The sequence below is a fragment of the Lissotriton helveticus genome, chromosome 7 (assembly GCF_964261635.1).
Source record: "Lissotriton helveticus chromosome 7, aLisHel1.1, whole genome shotgun sequence".
Taxonomy (NCBI): Eukaryota; Metazoa; Chordata; class Amphibia; order Caudata; family Salamandridae; genus Lissotriton; species Lissotriton helveticus.
Window position 1 is genome coordinate 1,218,557,492 of NC_136068.1, and position 17,788 is coordinate 1,218,575,279.

Genomic DNA, 17,788 nt, shown 5'->3' on the forward strand with positions numbered 1-17,788 from the left:
AAATACCTAAAATACAAAATCACAAATGGTATTTGCTAGAGCTGACATCTTTGGCGTGTTTTTCTCCTGTCTTTTTTTTGCTTCTGACCTATGCAGCATTTCATTTTGACAGTTTTTTAAACTCTGGGCACTTTACCACTGTTGATCAGTGCTAAAGTTCCTGTGCTCCCTGTGTAAATTGTGATTATGATTGTTGATCCCTGATTGGCATATTTGATTTACTGGTAAGTCCCAAGTAAGGTGCACTGTGTGTGCCCAAGGCCTATAATTCAAATGCGACTAGTGGGCTTGCAGGGCTGACTGTGCCACCCACATTAGTAGCCCTGCAAATATGTCTCTGACCAGCGACTATGGCATCTGTGAGTGCAGTTTTAAAATGCCATGTCAACCTGGCAAGTGCACCCACTTGCCAGGCTCAAACCATCCCTTTCTCTACATGTAGAGCACCCCTATAGTATGCCCAAAGTAGCTCCATGGGTAGGGTGCAGTGTGTGTGTGAATGATAGGACATTTACTGGTGTGTTTCACATGTCTTGATAGTGAAATAATGGCAATTTTGTTTTTCACTATAGCAAGGGCTATCTTTCCCATAGGTTATCATTGGAGCTGCCTTTGTAATATCTTATAAGTGAAATTTCCAGTTTGGAAGATATAGAGAGTTGGAGTGTTGGGTCCCTGAAGTTGTTTTTTAAATTGCGTGCTTGAAAATGCCACCTTCAGAAAGTGGCATTTTCTTGCTTTACCATTCTGTGCCTATACCTGCCTGTGAAATTCATGCCTGGATTATACTTACAGGCTAGTTGTGTATTCACTCTAGATAGTCACACAAAGGGAGCTGAAGTGTGCCCTGCATATCCTGATGGCCCATCACCAGACTGATGGGCCTTCCGGAGCTAGAGTGGTGTGTGGAGTGGCCACTGACACCTGAATAGGGCTGTGTCTATCCTCACAAAAAGCTGTCTCCACCCACCTGTAGTGTGTCTGGAGCCGGCTCAGGGAAGGGCAGAGTCTTATTCACTACAAAGTTTATCCTTTGAAGTTTGCCTTCTTCAAATGCAAAAACTGGTGTGACTACTGGAGCTGTGACCCCACACTTTCAGAACACTTCTGTACAGAGAGGAGATTCTTCCAAGAAGAAGAGCTAGAGAAGCTGTAGGAGGGGAACTGCCAGTATGCATGTTGCTGTGTTGGGATGGCTTACTGCCTGCTGTTTCTGTCTTGGAGAGTGAAAGGACTTTGTTTTCATCATTCTGCTTGCCAAGGTTCTCCAAGGGCTTGTGTGTGCTTGCCTCTTGTTAAGAAGTCTCAGGACCATCAAAGACTTCATCTGCATCCCTTGAACCGCTCTGCTTGGAGTTATGACCTGCTAAGGGGTGCCAATTCCAAATCTGGGCCCTTGGACGTGGCTTCAGCTGCAAGAAAAGAAGAAAATCCATGCCCCGGTGCTCAGTGCCTCTTTTTCCCACCACAAGCTTGCCATGCAGTTGAAAAACAATACATTGCCATGGTGAAGAAGAAGAAACAACGCATCGCCTGCTATGCGGCTCCAAGTTAATGGCAGCCTCAGTCCCGAGCACCGTGTTTCCGACATCCGAGGTACCCACTCTGAGTCCAACGTAGTCCCTGTTGTGCCGCTATTGTTTTAATGCATCACATGCATCTAGACGAGGAAATCGACATAGCGCCTGTTTCACCACCACTGTAGCATGGCCGGGTTTTCCATGCATTGCACCTGTGCACCAAGTCTTCATCGACATTGCCCAGCAGTAAGGAACTGAGACCACATGTCCGAAACCTGACATATAACCTCTTTTTTCAGAAGGGAATCGATGCATTACCTCCCCTGATAGCAAGGAATCGATGCATCATCTCCTCTGCACAGCAACAAGGAATCGATGCATTACATCCTCTGGAAATAAGGAATCTATGCATCACCTCCATTGAAGAGTTGGGAATGGATGCAACACTTTGTTTTTGGTGCCTCATCTCCCATTCGCCTGTTTTCGCCCTTGATTTTGACACATCCCAGATACGTTGCACTAAGAAGTGATGCCGTCATAGTTTCCTATGGATCAAACTGTTTTGAACCTTTTAAAAGTGATATATTTACTTTAATATGTTGAATTTTTTTCTGTTTGGTCTTGTTTAAATTAGATAAAGATCAGTTATTTGTTTTTAACTGGTGTGGTGTCCATTGTAGAATTTTCACTGTGTTCCTGTTTGGGTTTTGTACAAATGCTTTACACCTTGCCTCTGAGATAAGCCTGACTGCTCGTGCCAGGCTACCAAGGGAGTGAGCAGGGGCTTTCTTGGGTGTGTAATCCCTTTACCCTGACTAGAATAAGGGTCCCAACTTGGCAACTAGAGACCCCCATTTCAAAGAGTAATGCAAACAGATTTTTCACTCAAAGCACAGATCCTGTATTGTACTATTTAAGGTTGTTCACAAAATTTATTTTTTCTGTATTGCCACAGGGGTATAAGAATAGTCCTGTGGTCTCCTTGGCTCACATTATTGAGCTGTTACAGGAAGATCAGAGTATGATGCCCCACGTATATGATACATGTGAAAGATAATGAACAAGAAGAACATCTTTAACATGTAGACACAATAGTCACAATACATGCATAAGAGGGTTAACAAGTGAACTTCGGAAAATTAAAAATATATTATTAGAATAGTGTCTTGCTAGAATATGAATTGTACATATACTCAAAAGGACTACCTCGCACCCACGTTCCTTGAGAATTGGGGAACCCTAAAACACTCTCAAGAATCTTCAAGCATCAATATTTTTTCTAATCGTTTGGCCAAACATACAAGGAAAATGAAACCACTCTTCCAATTATTTACTCCCACATTCATAGGAAAAGTCTACAAGGAAGAATATATTTAGTGACTGTTACATCTCTTCAAAGAGTCATAGATCTTACAGAGGGTTTCATGCTTTCAAGAAAATTAAGCCGCTTTCCTCATGCTGCAGACCCATGTGTTCAGGGAACATTGCACTCAGTGAACTCCAGGTGCTCACTACTCTGACAGCAGACTACTCTGGCATCTCTACACTCATGAACACCTGGGACCTATCCCACATAGGACTCACTTTCCCTGTTTGTGCCATAGCTGACCTTGACACCAGTGCCCCGTGCGCAAGCAGGGAAAGTTTGCCCTTTGACATTGAATGCACTGCTCCCAGGGAAGCCGCAAAATTGTGCTGCAGTGCATTTAAGTGAAAGATGGAGTGCCTTTGAAGCAGGTGCTCCATGTTTCACTGTGCAGGTGGCAACCTGCCTGCAATTTTAAGAAGGGAGAGAGATCCCCTTGCGGGTGTGTGCAGTGAGTGACGGCACCTGCCTGCAAGGGAATATCTGGGGCTGTCACTAGGTCTTTCTGTCCCCCTCCAGAGGGCTGTCATCAGGGGGCACTTTGACTGTGCACCACCTGACAGCTTATTTGCCTCTGGGTCCCCGTCTTTAATAGTGCACAGGAGCAGAGGCAAAGGGATTCCCTCATTGGCATGGGGCCATGTCCGCATGCAAGTGAGGGAATAGGCTCTTGAGATAGTACTGGCATTATATGTGTGCCAGCGTTATTTGTATTACAGAAGGGGCCACACAATCATGTGCAAATAAACTATGGGTTTAACCCAGATCTTTTGACTGGGGGAGAAGGTTTGCATTGTCAGCATTCCGTCCATCATTTGTTTGCTGTAACACTTTTCGCACTAAGTGGGAGGGGTATGCTCAGACGTGGGTCACTTGCTCACTGTGCCACTGGATTCAAGCTAGCCTGGCAGAAGAAGGGTTACATACCTGGAAACCGGTCCCAGGATGCTTGTTTCCGGTCCAGGGAAGACCTGGCCTGGCAGTTCGGTCTAGACTGTTCCCATGGGGCACAGGTTCAAGACTGATTTGCATACAGCTGGGTCCAAACTGGGGTGGCGTAGTGGGCAAAAGAATGATGGATTTAACCCAGTTCTTTTGACTGGGGGAGAATGTTGGCATTGTCAGCATTCCATCCATCAACAACGTACCCCGGCAAGGCATAGAGGGTGCAAGCGCTTGTAGAGACCCCGGGCACTGTGTATAATTAGGCCCTAGGAGTAATAAGCATAAAAGGCTTCAGTTAGGTCTTGGAATCCAGCATGGAATGGTGGATGCTGATCCTGGGCTTCTTTCTCGCTCTCCAAATAAACACCATGATGACTTTATGATAAAGGGCATAGACACGCCTTAAAAGCAGCCCAGCTCAAGATGCTAGATTTGAGTAAATTATTCAAGGTTTCCAATCCATAATAGACTTTAGCTCTTTTCCTATGATGTCAGTTCCTATTTAAATATATATTAAGAAGATAGTCACTTTGCAATAGATTTTTTTCATTTGATTTGATCTCATTCTTCGCCCCATCGCTGCTATTTTTCTGTCCTAGATTTCTACTTTCAACCAGTTGATCTTATTCTGAGTTTCTGCACCTGGATAATTGCTCTACACTTTTCTTCTTCTTCACGTGAGGGGAGGGTTAGTGCCTTGCTTACCTATGTGGTTCTGATCTCCATCTTCAATAAAAAGCTAGAGAAGGTAAAGAGGATTTTTACGTTTTAATGTTTGTCCCTTCTGTATGGGAAACTCTTAAGGAGACATTTGACCCCTGTATTGCACTATTCTGTGCACCGTGACACCATCACCACAAGGAGAAGACTTACAAAAAGATGTGATTGATATTTCTTATTTGCAAACACAATACAACTAATGTCCTTTTGTTGTAAGGATAGCTCCTAGTAAAGCTGGATTTACATAGATCAGATATATTAAGCACTAAATTACAACAACTGCCTACAAATCACACTGTTATCCTGCTGCTGCTAAGTGATTTGCTCCCATAAAGTGCTTACTGCAGCACAGACAACAATCATTAAGAATGACTTACAGCACAAGGTAAGAAAATGATCATAGTCTCTCACCTACACAAACAATAGAAGCAAAAACTAAAGCAAGCGCACTAAGTTCCTAAGGTTTACATTGCATGGGCTCAACGGGCCCAAGCCAAGTGATTTTGTACATTCAATATGAATATGATCCAGCATTAAGGACACAATAATTTGTTCTTTATCAAATTGCGGTCTCAAAATCTCCATCAGTATGATTATTAAATGAATAACATACTGCATTATATACAGACAGAACTGTGCAGCCTTTAGTAGGCACAAAAAAGAGACACTCATCTGTTTTATAGCAGTAGAAATAGTGTTTGAAGATAATGAATCATATTACTGAGAAACTCTTAGGACAGTCAACTGCACAACACTGAAATGAATGCACTTCCTTTAACCAAACAAAAACAAAGACTTCAATCCCTACATTAATACTTTCCGACTCTTTGTTTTGCCTAGAGAGTTACAAAGTACATTTAAAACATTTGTAATCTAATTATTATAAAGAATAACCAGGGAAAGCAATAGGCAAAAACAGCAAAGTAGATCTGGGTGTGGATAGCTGGATTTAAAACATCTTTTCTTTTAGTGGATGTACAAAACATGCTGCCACACGAGAGTGAGGAAATCCGTTTCTAATAAATTCTGCCGCTGATGTAGAGATAAAATCTGTGGTACTAGTGCACAAAATGGCACCAGTAACAGGAACTAAACTCAGCAAAATAGTCATCTGAACAAAAGAAAGCCCGGCCTCACATATTTCTGCTGAAATACATATGATTTGTGGGAGAAGATGAGCTGCCTAAAGTTACAATACTGATAGCAGGAAACCGAGATATACCAAATGGATCAGGTAGACATGATTTGATAAGGGCCGCTCATGAGAGCATAGGTGTCATGGAACACTATGAGCGCTCGTATCCACTTCCATCCACACAGATGCTCACCCCTACTTCCATCTACCTGTGGTACTGGGCATTAGTGGATATTCCTCCCACAACCTTATTCTAGGTATCGCCACTCAGGATATCATCTTGGGGCAGGTCATGAGTTAAGCCGCTGTGGATTGTGCCTGCCACAATTGTGCTGACCAGTTTTCCCCAGTGCTGCTAAAACTATCTCCATGCAGGCACCCCAAAAGGTGTTACTGTATATCCCATCTGAGTGGAAGGCTAAAGAGGGATATGAAGATCCACTGCAAGATTTGAGGCTGACTATTCACTCAGACCTTTGGTGCCAATTGGTGAAAGGCTTTGAAGGATGCACTATACATGGGTACATAGATACACATTTAAAAACTACATTTCCCAGGAAGCCACAGAACCATAAACATGCTTGGAAATGGACTAAGCAGTTTTGATGATTCAGAATTTCTGCAAACCAATAAACCTTGTTGCTTTCGACTAAATCCTTAATATATAGTGCCAGAAATACACCAATGACATGTGTGTTCATTTGTCACCAGTGGCAGCAGCCTACATTATGCAATAGTTGGGATGGAAAAGTCATTTGCATTGTAAAAGATCTAAACCCCTACCCTGATTTTGCAATTGTACTGTTGGCTGGATCCTTAAGGCTGATTTTTGTTGTCATAGGCAAATAGGGATCATGCGTATGCGCCATGACATAGGCCTGTCAGACGGCTTGCGGTCTTGTTGGACCTGGAGGGAACACCCACAGTGCAACCCTCATAGTGGTTCGAAGGCTACTATCTTCACCAAGAAATAAGCACCACCATTGCAGTAGTGGCAGCATACCATGTAGTGATGAGTACGAGTGACAATTCCTTTTAAACCTGTGGCACTGAAATGAAGACTACAGGCTCACTCACTTTTTGTAAATGTTCCTCTGCTGTGCGTTTCACCCTTTGCCTACATCAGGTAGATGTTGACTACTGCACAGTGGAGAAGTGGTGACTGCATTGGATGTCTGTGTGGCTAGGAAGGGTACAGAACAGGAATAGAGCAGTGTTCCACAGTACATGTGTGGGTAGTGCATGTACTGAGTGTGTGCATGCCTGCAAGGAATACATTACATGAGAGATGTAGTCCTATACAGTGCGTGCACAATAAAAGCATGTGCTTGGTGTATATGTGCTTGCAAGAAGTACAATAAATGAAGAGTAAAGTGTTTTGCAGTTCACGCATAATGAGTGTGCATGCTAGAAGTGTGTGTTTTTAAATAGCACACCATGGCATAATACAGAAAGGATACATTACTGAGCAGTGCACACAGAGTGATTGTGTGTGCCGGATGTATATTTGCGTTGGGTGACACAATACATGGAAGGGACAGTACTGGACAGTGTGTGTGCTGTGGATGTACACTGAGTGCAAGTGTGCCTGAAGTGGTAGATTATATGGAGGACCCTGGATTTAATTTTGGGAAGCTCAGACCTGCCTGTTGAAGACAAGCGAAGTAAGTTAATCCCCCGGACATATTTGTATATTGTTGCATTATTGTGAACTGAATGGGCCACCCTAGAGGAAGGGAGAGAGACATTCCCCATTTACACTTCAAAAAGGTGCTCTTTGATTCGGTGATAGATCATAAGGGAAGGGCGTGGACACAACTCAGGAAGGAGAGTTGGGCTGAAGAAGGAATCATAAAGATTTGGGCTGGAAACACAGGATTAACCTTTTGATTCATATACCACTGTGGCGTATATCAAAGAGTGTATTCTAGTCATCCCCATGGCGTGTACAGCTTTGGAAACTCTTCTGCTGTGACAGACAGAAGGCCTTTTAAGAGAAATTTGTACACTTTAAAAGGAGCAGAACCCTAACATAAAACTGAAAAGATTCAGACCCTAAATCACATTTGGTGTCTGGAAATGGGCTAGAAGAAAGGGTGGATGAGACCCTAAAATGTGTCATCTTCTAAGCAGCATGATGGCCTGTGTGAGAATTGGAAGCTCAGTAAGACTTCTGTTCGTGACCAGGCCTGGGTGCTGAGGCATACTAGTCTCACTGCTGAGTGAGGGGACATCACCCAGAGAAGCCAGGACCATCTACCCTGGAGCTTAGAACACAATTGCCTGCCTGCTTGCCAAGACCAGTGTCCTCTTTGAGGAAGAGGAGAGCATTGGCGCGAGTAAGGTCCAGTGGTGAGCACTACCGATATGACTCCCTTTGCAAGAGGTGAAGATACGGCAGTACACCGATCTGGTCTTTGCTCATGTGCAGGAGTGATTTGTTGATCTTGTATGCCAGGAGAGCACATCATGGACTGAGCTGTGCATCAACTGCCATGTGGAGAGCGCCAAGCCTGTACTACCTCATTGAGGTGACCCGGTATACCAGAGGGGGCCACTGTTGAAGCGATTGTGCTGACAAGTGCACCAAGACTTGTATGTTCCTCAGCGGTAACCCTATGTGCCAGGAGGGTCAGCCGTGGTGTGGGTGATTGCATTGGAGGAGTATGTGTTTTGCACGCAAGCATCGCAGTAACCTCTATGTCAGGAGGGGCTGCCAGTAATGTGTGTTCAGGCCATCGTCCAGGAGAAATGGAAACTAGAACAAGTGGGAGTAGCCCGCACATCAAGATCTCACCTAGAACTTTAGGAGGTTGTCAAGGAGGACATTGCGCCATCGCCAGGTTCCGGTCAGGAGCTTAGCATCATAAGCCCAGTGTGGGGAAGACAAACTTGCATTTTGCAAGGACGAGGGTGGGACAGGGATTAGCTAGAGAAACACAAAAGCCCCGACCTCAAGTGAATTGTGTTGTTGCTTACGATTGTTATTACTCCTTTGAAAGCAGAGTTAGAAACTATATACTTCTTTTTCATACAAAAATAAGTAGGTGACTCACCACTGGATTATTGACATTACAGAGTCCACTTTGAGTTAGGAGTCATGTTCACTAATCTGCAGCTACACTTCCCCCTTGAGGTAGCCTTTGACTGCTCGTCCAGAGCTACCACTGAGAGTCAAGTGCAGAAGGAGTACTTGGCCCAGTTGTTCAGCATTCATATTAGGTCAGACCCCAGGACAAGAGGAGGTAAAGGCCACAGACCCCAATGTTAGGTTCCATTGCCCCTGAGTGCCCCGTAGCCCTCAGAAAGGGGTTCTGACACTATCTACCGGGTCAAACAGGATAACATGGTTTTAGTGAAAACATGTGAAGCCTGCCTGCTGCAGCTCAAACATCTAACAAGAAATGTGGTTTCTGGATGATGCAGTAACAGTTTCTCATCACAAAAGGACTCCAAACTTGACCCATTGGGCAAATGTTATAAAACATATATACTTAATTTAAGAATAAGTGTACAAACAAGTGCTCTGTGCACCAGTGATCACATGGAGTACACTACCGAAACCAGTATAAGAGTGTGCAGGACAGATTAAGCCAATGGACCAATTCATTGATTTAGACAAGCCACAACTCCAAATATATATGTGAAGACAGAAACACTTCATCAATTTAGTGTCTTCTTTCCCAGGGCTGTCTATGGAGTTTCAACCCAATGCTATTTAAGGGTCATCATCAAGATGCCAAGGCAAGATATCTAATAATAAAGAGAGTTACAAATGTCAACAAATGGTTCCAGCATAAAAAATGATAGTGGTTTATGAACATGGGAAAAGAAACTCAATTCAGCTGTACTCATTTGCTGAAACGATGAATGAATCTTTGAAGCAAAAAACACAACCATTAGAGGAAATTTCACAAGATCGAGCAAAGTGAAACCACTGCAGTCAAAAAGTGTTTGAGCCATACGCCTCTTCTGATGGAGAAAGGTTCTGTCATCTTGATTTTTCTGTGATGATACAAACTGGGTGTGCTGTAAAGGGGGGAAGGTTTAACCTTAGCGATCCTTGTACTTACTGGCTATAGGTTAGGAAGTAAATGGCTAATGGACTGGATAAGTAACTGGCTGGTGGACTGCACAAAAGTGGCACCCACCCCCCAGCTCATCAGAACACTTCTGGACCTGTGGAGGAACAGGAAAAAAAGAAGTTTGGTGTCTGCTATCTGTGAAGAGACCTGAAGGGCTTGTCCCAATATCCTTTGTGCCCAGGACTGGGAAGTAGACTCCAAGTAGACTCCAAGGGTTAGCTAGGTGACCTCCTACATGGCTAAGAGGAAACAACAATTGCAAGAGCTCTAGAGATGTCTTAATTAGAGTTTGGCAGATGGATCATGGTTCTTCTGCCATAATGGGACGTATCCATTCATTAGGTTGGCGGTAAACCATCCAGCATATTTGGGTTTTGACTGATGAACCACCATCCATCATAGCGGACGATGGAATGTCCTTGTCTCATGTAAACTCTATAGCCTGACTCCATTTTGTCCATGATTGGGAATCCATTTTGTGTTAGACTTACTTGGAAAATGGCAACCTTTTGCCTCCTAGATTTAAAACATGTCGGTCTTTACCTTCATGTTTTAGCGCACACCTGCCCCCGTTTTCGTTGATGACAGCCACCACTGATTCAGACACTTGTCATGACACCCTTTTTCCATTCAATGATCCTCCATTAGTCCTTAGAAGGATTGTTCATCTAACCAAGTTGAGGACAACACCAATGTAGATACCACCAAGAAATCCAAAAGCGATTGTGATACAATTCGCACTATCCACCTGATGGCCACACGTTTCCTATTCACCCATGGATTGTTGCCTGCAAAAGTATTGAAACGACTGGTGTCCAGTTTTAACTTTCTCATTCGACATCAACGATGTCTCATTTAATATGATTCATCCTCAGGCTGTAAAAGGGCCTAATTGTACACATGATTTTAGAAAAATAAATACAAAGATGTTCAAAATAATATGTGTATGTTCCTCCTTAGCGCACTCAATATGCATTAACTCTATTTTATCACAACTCCTAAAGGCTTTGAATGATAGTTAAAACCACAGTTGTTCAAGATGTAAAGACAGGCAATACACATTTCACGAGTATAAACAGTAACAATCAAAGCAATATAATTCTCAAAATATATTTTAAATGTTTTTGGTCATAACGTGACTTTAATGCAAAAATGCTGGACATCCCTACATCCCAAACTCTAGCACAGGAGAAGGACCCATCATCAATGTTGTAAAAATATTAAGTCAGTGCCACTTATCTATGCCTATGTTAAAAACCCAAATGGCAGTCTCCAACGATACATATCTGACCTGAGGCTGTCCACAGACAATATCCTCATATGCAGGCATAAGGTTCTCTTGGAGAGGGTGGAACTGATAACATCAAGTCAAAGTTCTCGACACTGAGACTCACACCACGTGTCAGGTCTCTTTGTTGACATTCATGCACGTTGGCATCACTACCGTGAATGAGAGGAAATATACCACAAATAGTTCAGCACTGGGAAACCAACATGCGTTGCAAATCTTTCCAAAGGCACTATCTGTAAAAATGATGCCGAATTATCTACCAGTGACTTGATAGTTCCCCCATAGATGTCTGGATGACGTGACCTAGAAAGGAATAAGAAGAGATTATCAAGGCTGTAATGCTAGCATTAGCGTAACAATTCTTGTCAGTACCAACACTTTGCAAAGGAATCCTCAGCAAATGAGCTGGGAGCCTTGGTATCATGCAGGGTCATGATGCAATATTGACTGTTCACAATTTTTGTCACAATTCTCTCCACAATTTATCTCAAGTGTTCATTTGAAACACTCAACAACTCACATTATCAAATAAAATATTTAATTTTTCGTTTACATTGGCAAAGATGATCTAAATCCATGCCCATTAAATGATACATTAATTGCAGCCACTTACAATCAGGCAAAAATGCTTTCGATAGTTCATGCCTGAGGTCATGGTGTTTTCTCTTCATCACTGTCATCTTGCTGAAGCATGTCATCTCCAACATCACCCTCAGGCTTCTACTCGTAATCTTCGTCAAGAATGAATGGTGTCTTCCTTCACAGGGCAATGTTTTGAAGCAAAGCAATACCAAAGGGGATGATGGGCGAAGCGTTTGAACAAATCAAACACTCACTCCACCACCCCAGTTCAGACATCACCATATGCAAATCAGTCTGACCCTGTGCCTCATGGGAACAGTCCAGCCCGAACTGCCAAGCCATGTCTTTCCTGGACCGGAGACAAGCATCCTGCGACCGGTTTCGGGTTCATAACCCTCATCAGCCAGGCTATCTTGAATCCAGTGGCAAAGTGAGCAAGGGACACGCGAGAGAGCATAACAATCCTGTAAACTTTTCCAGGGGAGTAGAGATGGATGCCTCCGATTTTATCCAGACTCCTGAACTGAGCCATACAGGAATCCAAAGGTCAGCTCAGAGGACCCTGATTTTCACATGGGCCTCATTGAAGCGAACTTACCCTGCTAGTACTAGGTTCCTCTAAGGTGTCAAAAGCCAAGAATGACTGGGATGCCCTGAGTCCCTGAAAACATAAACATGAAACAGGTCAGTCATCTGATGAACAGCTGCTTTCATCATAAAAATTAACTTGGCTGAACCATTGCTGGCATTTACTAAGCCAGGTTCTAGTCAGCGCAAGGCCCAGTATTTGTTGTGGTAAACTGCTGATATGTAGCATAAATCAGTCACAGGTAGAGCAAGGAAATCTTGCATAGACACTGGTCCACAATAATGTCATTTGAGATGTCATCAGTGATATCATAAATGTTTTTTTTAACAAAGTTGATTGCCATTTTCACGCTGTATACATGAATTCTGCAAAATAATCACAGTAGGTTACATAGCTGCGATAATAATAACCCCACAGTGGTGTCACAATTAAAGTAACTAACCCCTATGAGAATTACCCTCCACCTCCCACCCTGAAAAAAAATGAAAACAAAAACAATTCTACATTAACTAAACAGTGCACAGTGCAATTTTGACGCATCATAAATCAAAACTATCCCCCCTCAACTACCCCCCTCCCATCGCTCCCACCAGGCATGTCACATATAATTGATGTTTTGGGTGCTGTTTGGGTCTATTAGCAGTTTAGATGTGTAAATGTATCTAAGATCATGTTGTATGATCTAAGCTGCAGTGACTGCGGGGCACACTAAACATAGTATCTTGGGTCTCCACAGCATACTAAACAGGGTGTTAAACTGACTAAGTTACTGCCTCAGGTGTTACAGCCAGGGGGGTCTTGTCACTGACGTCTACAGGGGCATTTAGGAGCGCTACCAGCGCCTCCCATGCCCTTGCTGTCTTCAGGGCCCTCTCACTTCCTGCTCTTCTTGCTTACTGCAGCCTGTCTAGCCCATCACACTCTGCCCACTTAATAAATTCCTTCTTGCCCAATATATATATCTAAATGCATGCACCCCCAGAACATGTGGTGGAAGTCCCCATCCTCCCTGTTATAGCACGGGCATGCTGACGTGTGGGTGTTAAAGTAATTATTGATCTTTGCTGGGGTGAGATAGGTTCTATGTAATATCTAAGAGTGCACTAATTGAAATCGGGTATTCCTCGAACTCTTCCTTGCACGTTCCACAAGATCAGTCCAGGCCTTTTCCGGAATCTCGTCCCACACATCTGCCTCCCATTTGAGTTGCAGCGCATTTAGGGGCGCCAGCATCTCCTGTGTCATTTGTCTATAAAGGCATGTGATTGCTTTAAAAGTTCCTGCCACCACCACTAAATATTGACACCCTGTTAGAATTGGGGGTCTTTGGTTGGCACAGGTAGCTACTTGTGACAAGCAGGGACCCTCTCCTCTAGTCAGGGCAAGGAAATTACCCTCTTAAAATAACTCCTGCTCACCATCTAGGCGGCGTGGCGCGAGCAGTCAAGGCTTATTTCAGAGGTGATGTAAGTTAAGCATTTGTGACCACATACAGTAACCCAGGGACAACACTACAAATGGACACCACACAAGGTTTTATATAAAAAATAAGTATACTTTATATAGAGTTATCACAAGACCACTAAACGACAAAAAGAATCCACAGTACTATTACATTTCAAGAGTTGTGGTTAAAAAGGTGTACATCAAAGTTCTGTGCGAGTTGGTAGCCTTGTCCGGCTACAGCGTGCTGAAAGAACACAGAGTCTAACAAATCCAGCGGACCGCGGCGGTCCGGGCCAACTCAAATGTCGACAGACTCAAACACAGTACCTTTTCCTTCGAGGCGGCTGACATGGATTTTCCGAGCCGGTTCCGGTGATCGCCACTGTGCAGAAAGGAAGCGTTGCAGGTCGCTTTGTCCCTCGATGCGGTGCAGGCTGAGTCGGTGGATCCAAGGCTTGCGTTGCAGGGCGAGACGGTGCTTCGATGCGGTGCTTGCAGCTTGCGGTGCGACAAACGAGCCGGAGTTCGGGAGCTGGCGTCGATCAGTACAGACAGCGGTGCGAGTCAAGCGGTGCGTCTCGAAGCATGTGAGGCAGTGCCCAACTCCGGTGCGGTCACAGGACTCGAAGTCAGCAGTAGTGACCGCGTCGGTCAGACCATTTCAATTCGGTGTAGCGAGGCGTTGCACGTCGCGGTGTCCTTCCAGTCGCGGTGCAGGCTACGGCTCGTTGACGGCATCAGGATGGAGTCGGTGAGCGCAGAGCTTGCGTTGTTCGAGGCGGACAATGCTTGGTGCGGTGCCTACAAGACACAGGGCCGGTCATGAGAGTCGGACACAGCTCCCTGCCTCTGTAGCCACTTGTTTCCAGCAGCAATTCACAAAGGCTGGTGAAGTTCACTGGTCCTGGGACTTCGGTCAGGGGGCAAGCTATCTTCCAAGCCCTTGGAGATCTTTGCACAAGTTGAAAAGAAAAGCCCACAAAGTCTTTCTCCTCCCTTTGGCAGCAAGGCAACTACTGCAGGCCAATCCCCCAAGCAGCACTTCAGCTTGGGAATAGTCTCTCCTCAGTTTTCTTCAGGTTCCTTTTCCTCAGCAGAGGTTTCGTCTTGTCAGTTCCAGGAGTGATCTAATTTCATGGGATAAGGGTCCCAATACTTATACCCCAAAATCCTTTGTTCTCTGAGGGGAGAGGGGTCTGTACCCAGTTTGAGCCAGTTCTGAAGCACTCTGTTTACCAGACTTCTCCTTCCCTTTCACAGCACAGGGCAGGCACATCAGACGCCCCACAGGAGGTGGAGCCAGCATTGTGGAAGGCAAGTACAGTCCAGGAGCACTTTGTTGACAGTCTTCCTTCTCTTCTTTCAGGGTGCAGGGCAGAGACATCAAACACACCACAGAGGGTGGAGCCAGCATTGTAGAGGGGAGGCCCAGCCCTATTCAGGTCCCAGGTGCAACTCCTCCCTCCCATCTGGTTGCAGATCTCCCTATTCACCATCGGACTGCCCCAGCCTGTCTCCTGTTATTCCCCAGCCCTGTCACACACAAACCCAGACAAGGAATACACAACCTAGCAGAGGCGGGCTCAAATGGTTAGGCAAGCAAATAACTACTTTCTAAAAGTGGTATTTGCAAACACAGAATATTAAAATAAACTTTACTAAAAGATGTATTTTATTATTCTGAGTCCAGACATACTAAACTCAAATTTCTACCATGTTCTCTGAGTCTGCTAGGATTATAAACATGTAACAATCCAGTAGCCCATTCTAGCCTATGGAGAACAGGTAGCCTTGCAATAGTGAAAAACAGTAATTCACTATTAGGACATGCCACACACATCAGGGCTTGTCCTCGCAAAACCTCAAAATGCCAAGGCAGCGTTTAGTTAATATCTAAACGAGTTAATACTCAGAATGGCCCGGACCAGCAGCCCCAGTTAGGACGTGGGTTGCCGTGTTACTGAATCGTAACCGGGCGACGCCAGGGTAAGTCGGTATAGACGGTCATGAAATGTTCCCTTAGCGATTAAGGCAATTATTTGTTTGTCCTGATGATGGTCCCCATGACCCTTTAGGGGGACCGAAACGCTGTCGACTTGCTTAAGCACCTTATACGAATATTTGATTGCTAAATTGTTGTAATGGTGCGACCTGATAATTTCTGTGAAATGAACATGTAAACAGAAGAACGCTTGTTTGCCTTAAAACCTTTCCTATCTATCACCAACTGTCAACACCCCGCAAGTGTTGGGCACAGGCTTGTGTACCACACAGGGTTTTGTGGAAGGTATCCTTGTTTTATTCTGGAATTTTGTTTATTAAGTAAATGTGAAGGACCTCTGTCCGGCTGGACATGCCATTCTAAAATATAGAACTGATTCCGTCTATATTTATTGATGTTGTACTAGAATGTGCATGGGACCACTGTTGTTTGAAAATAATTGCTCCCCGAGGTCCCCTGTTGACTAAATTGGGGTCCCTTGTTGTTTACAATATAACTGGGCACACTCAGTGCACTGTACTAGGGTCTGACAGTAAACCAAACATCCAATCAGGGAACCACTAATCAATATATCAATTTACAGTAGGGAGCACTTGCACTGTGACACTGGACAGCAGCGGCACAGTGCCCAAAGCATCTATTACCAGAAAAAAACACATGAGCCAAAAGCAAAAAATGGAAGGGAGACTCATGCCAATGGTGCCAGGTATAACACACCCCATTGATGTCCGCGGGTCAGTGAGTCCCTCCTTCCAGTGTTTACGGATAACTGCTGTGAGTGCAGAGTGTAGTAGAAAGTCCCCCCTACTCAAGTCATAGCATTCCTGTAAGTTCTCAAAAGGAAGCAAATTACCATCTTTGTACAAATTTCCTATCGTGGTCAGGCCCTTCTCCCCAAATTGCCAGTCCCCTCCAGATACCCCCATGTGGTAGTGCCTTGCACATGGATAACAGGATGTCGGGTGCGTAAGGGATTGCAATACTAGCCTGTTTCAGACTCCTATTCCAACATTGCCTCGCTACCTTAAGGTCCCCTGAAAGAACATGAGTTCAGAGAGGCAGCCTCAGGACAATTTGGGACAATATTCTCATCGATGGAGCTCTATCCCGCACCTCCTCTTCTCCTCGGAATTGAGCTGCAACAGCCTGCATGAGCCATTGTAACTGGGCCGCTGAGTTATAGGTCTCAAAATGAGGGACTGCCAACCCGCCCTCAGACCGTTGTCTCATTAGCACATACAGTACTTCTACCAGTGCCCCATAGGAAGCCTGTGATCATCGACTTAAGTTGAATAAAATATCTTGCCGGTATCCAAGTCGGTAATGTCCTAAAATAGTACAGGAACCTCAGCAGGGTCACCATTTTAAGTAAGGTAACGCACCCCTCTACGGACAGAGGGAGCATCCCCCCAAACTCAAAGTTGCCTTTCGTACCTCTTATTGCCCTACCTATGGGGCCGATTCACACGCCATTGCACCTCCTAAAGGGACCGCCCGCAATAGTTGCGGCGGTCTCACCAATGCAATTATGATGCGCCCGCCAGTGTGGCGGGCGTATCCTGTATATTTTACATTGCGGCGGGCGGTGCTGCTAGCAGCACCCTCCGCAATGTAAAATAAACATGTTGTGCTTTTACATGCACAACATGACAGGCACCGCGCGGCGCCTGCCTCATTGTATTGTAAAAGCAGGGGAATACCATAGGTAACCCCCATGTGCACCCCACGCCCTGGGGGCCTGCACGGGACCCAAACAGCAGGACCCGCCAGCCTTTCCATGGCGGCAATGCAGCCATGGTAAGGCTGCTCTGAGCCCGCATCATAATATGGATGGCGGTGTCTTCCAGACATCGTCACCATATTAAATCCCTTTTTCGGCCGGTCGATTTGTCGACCGGCTGAAAAGCGGCGGATGGTCTTTCTGTCCACCACAGTGCCTTTCCTAGTCCCACCACCATCAAATTTGGCGGTGGGAATAATTAGGACTATGGCGGGAATCTGCGACCCCTGGGCCGGCGGTCCTCACCGCTGGCTCGGCGGGCGCGGATTTCCCACCATCATAATCGGCCCCTATGTGTTTTGCGTCGCTAAGTATGGTATACATCGA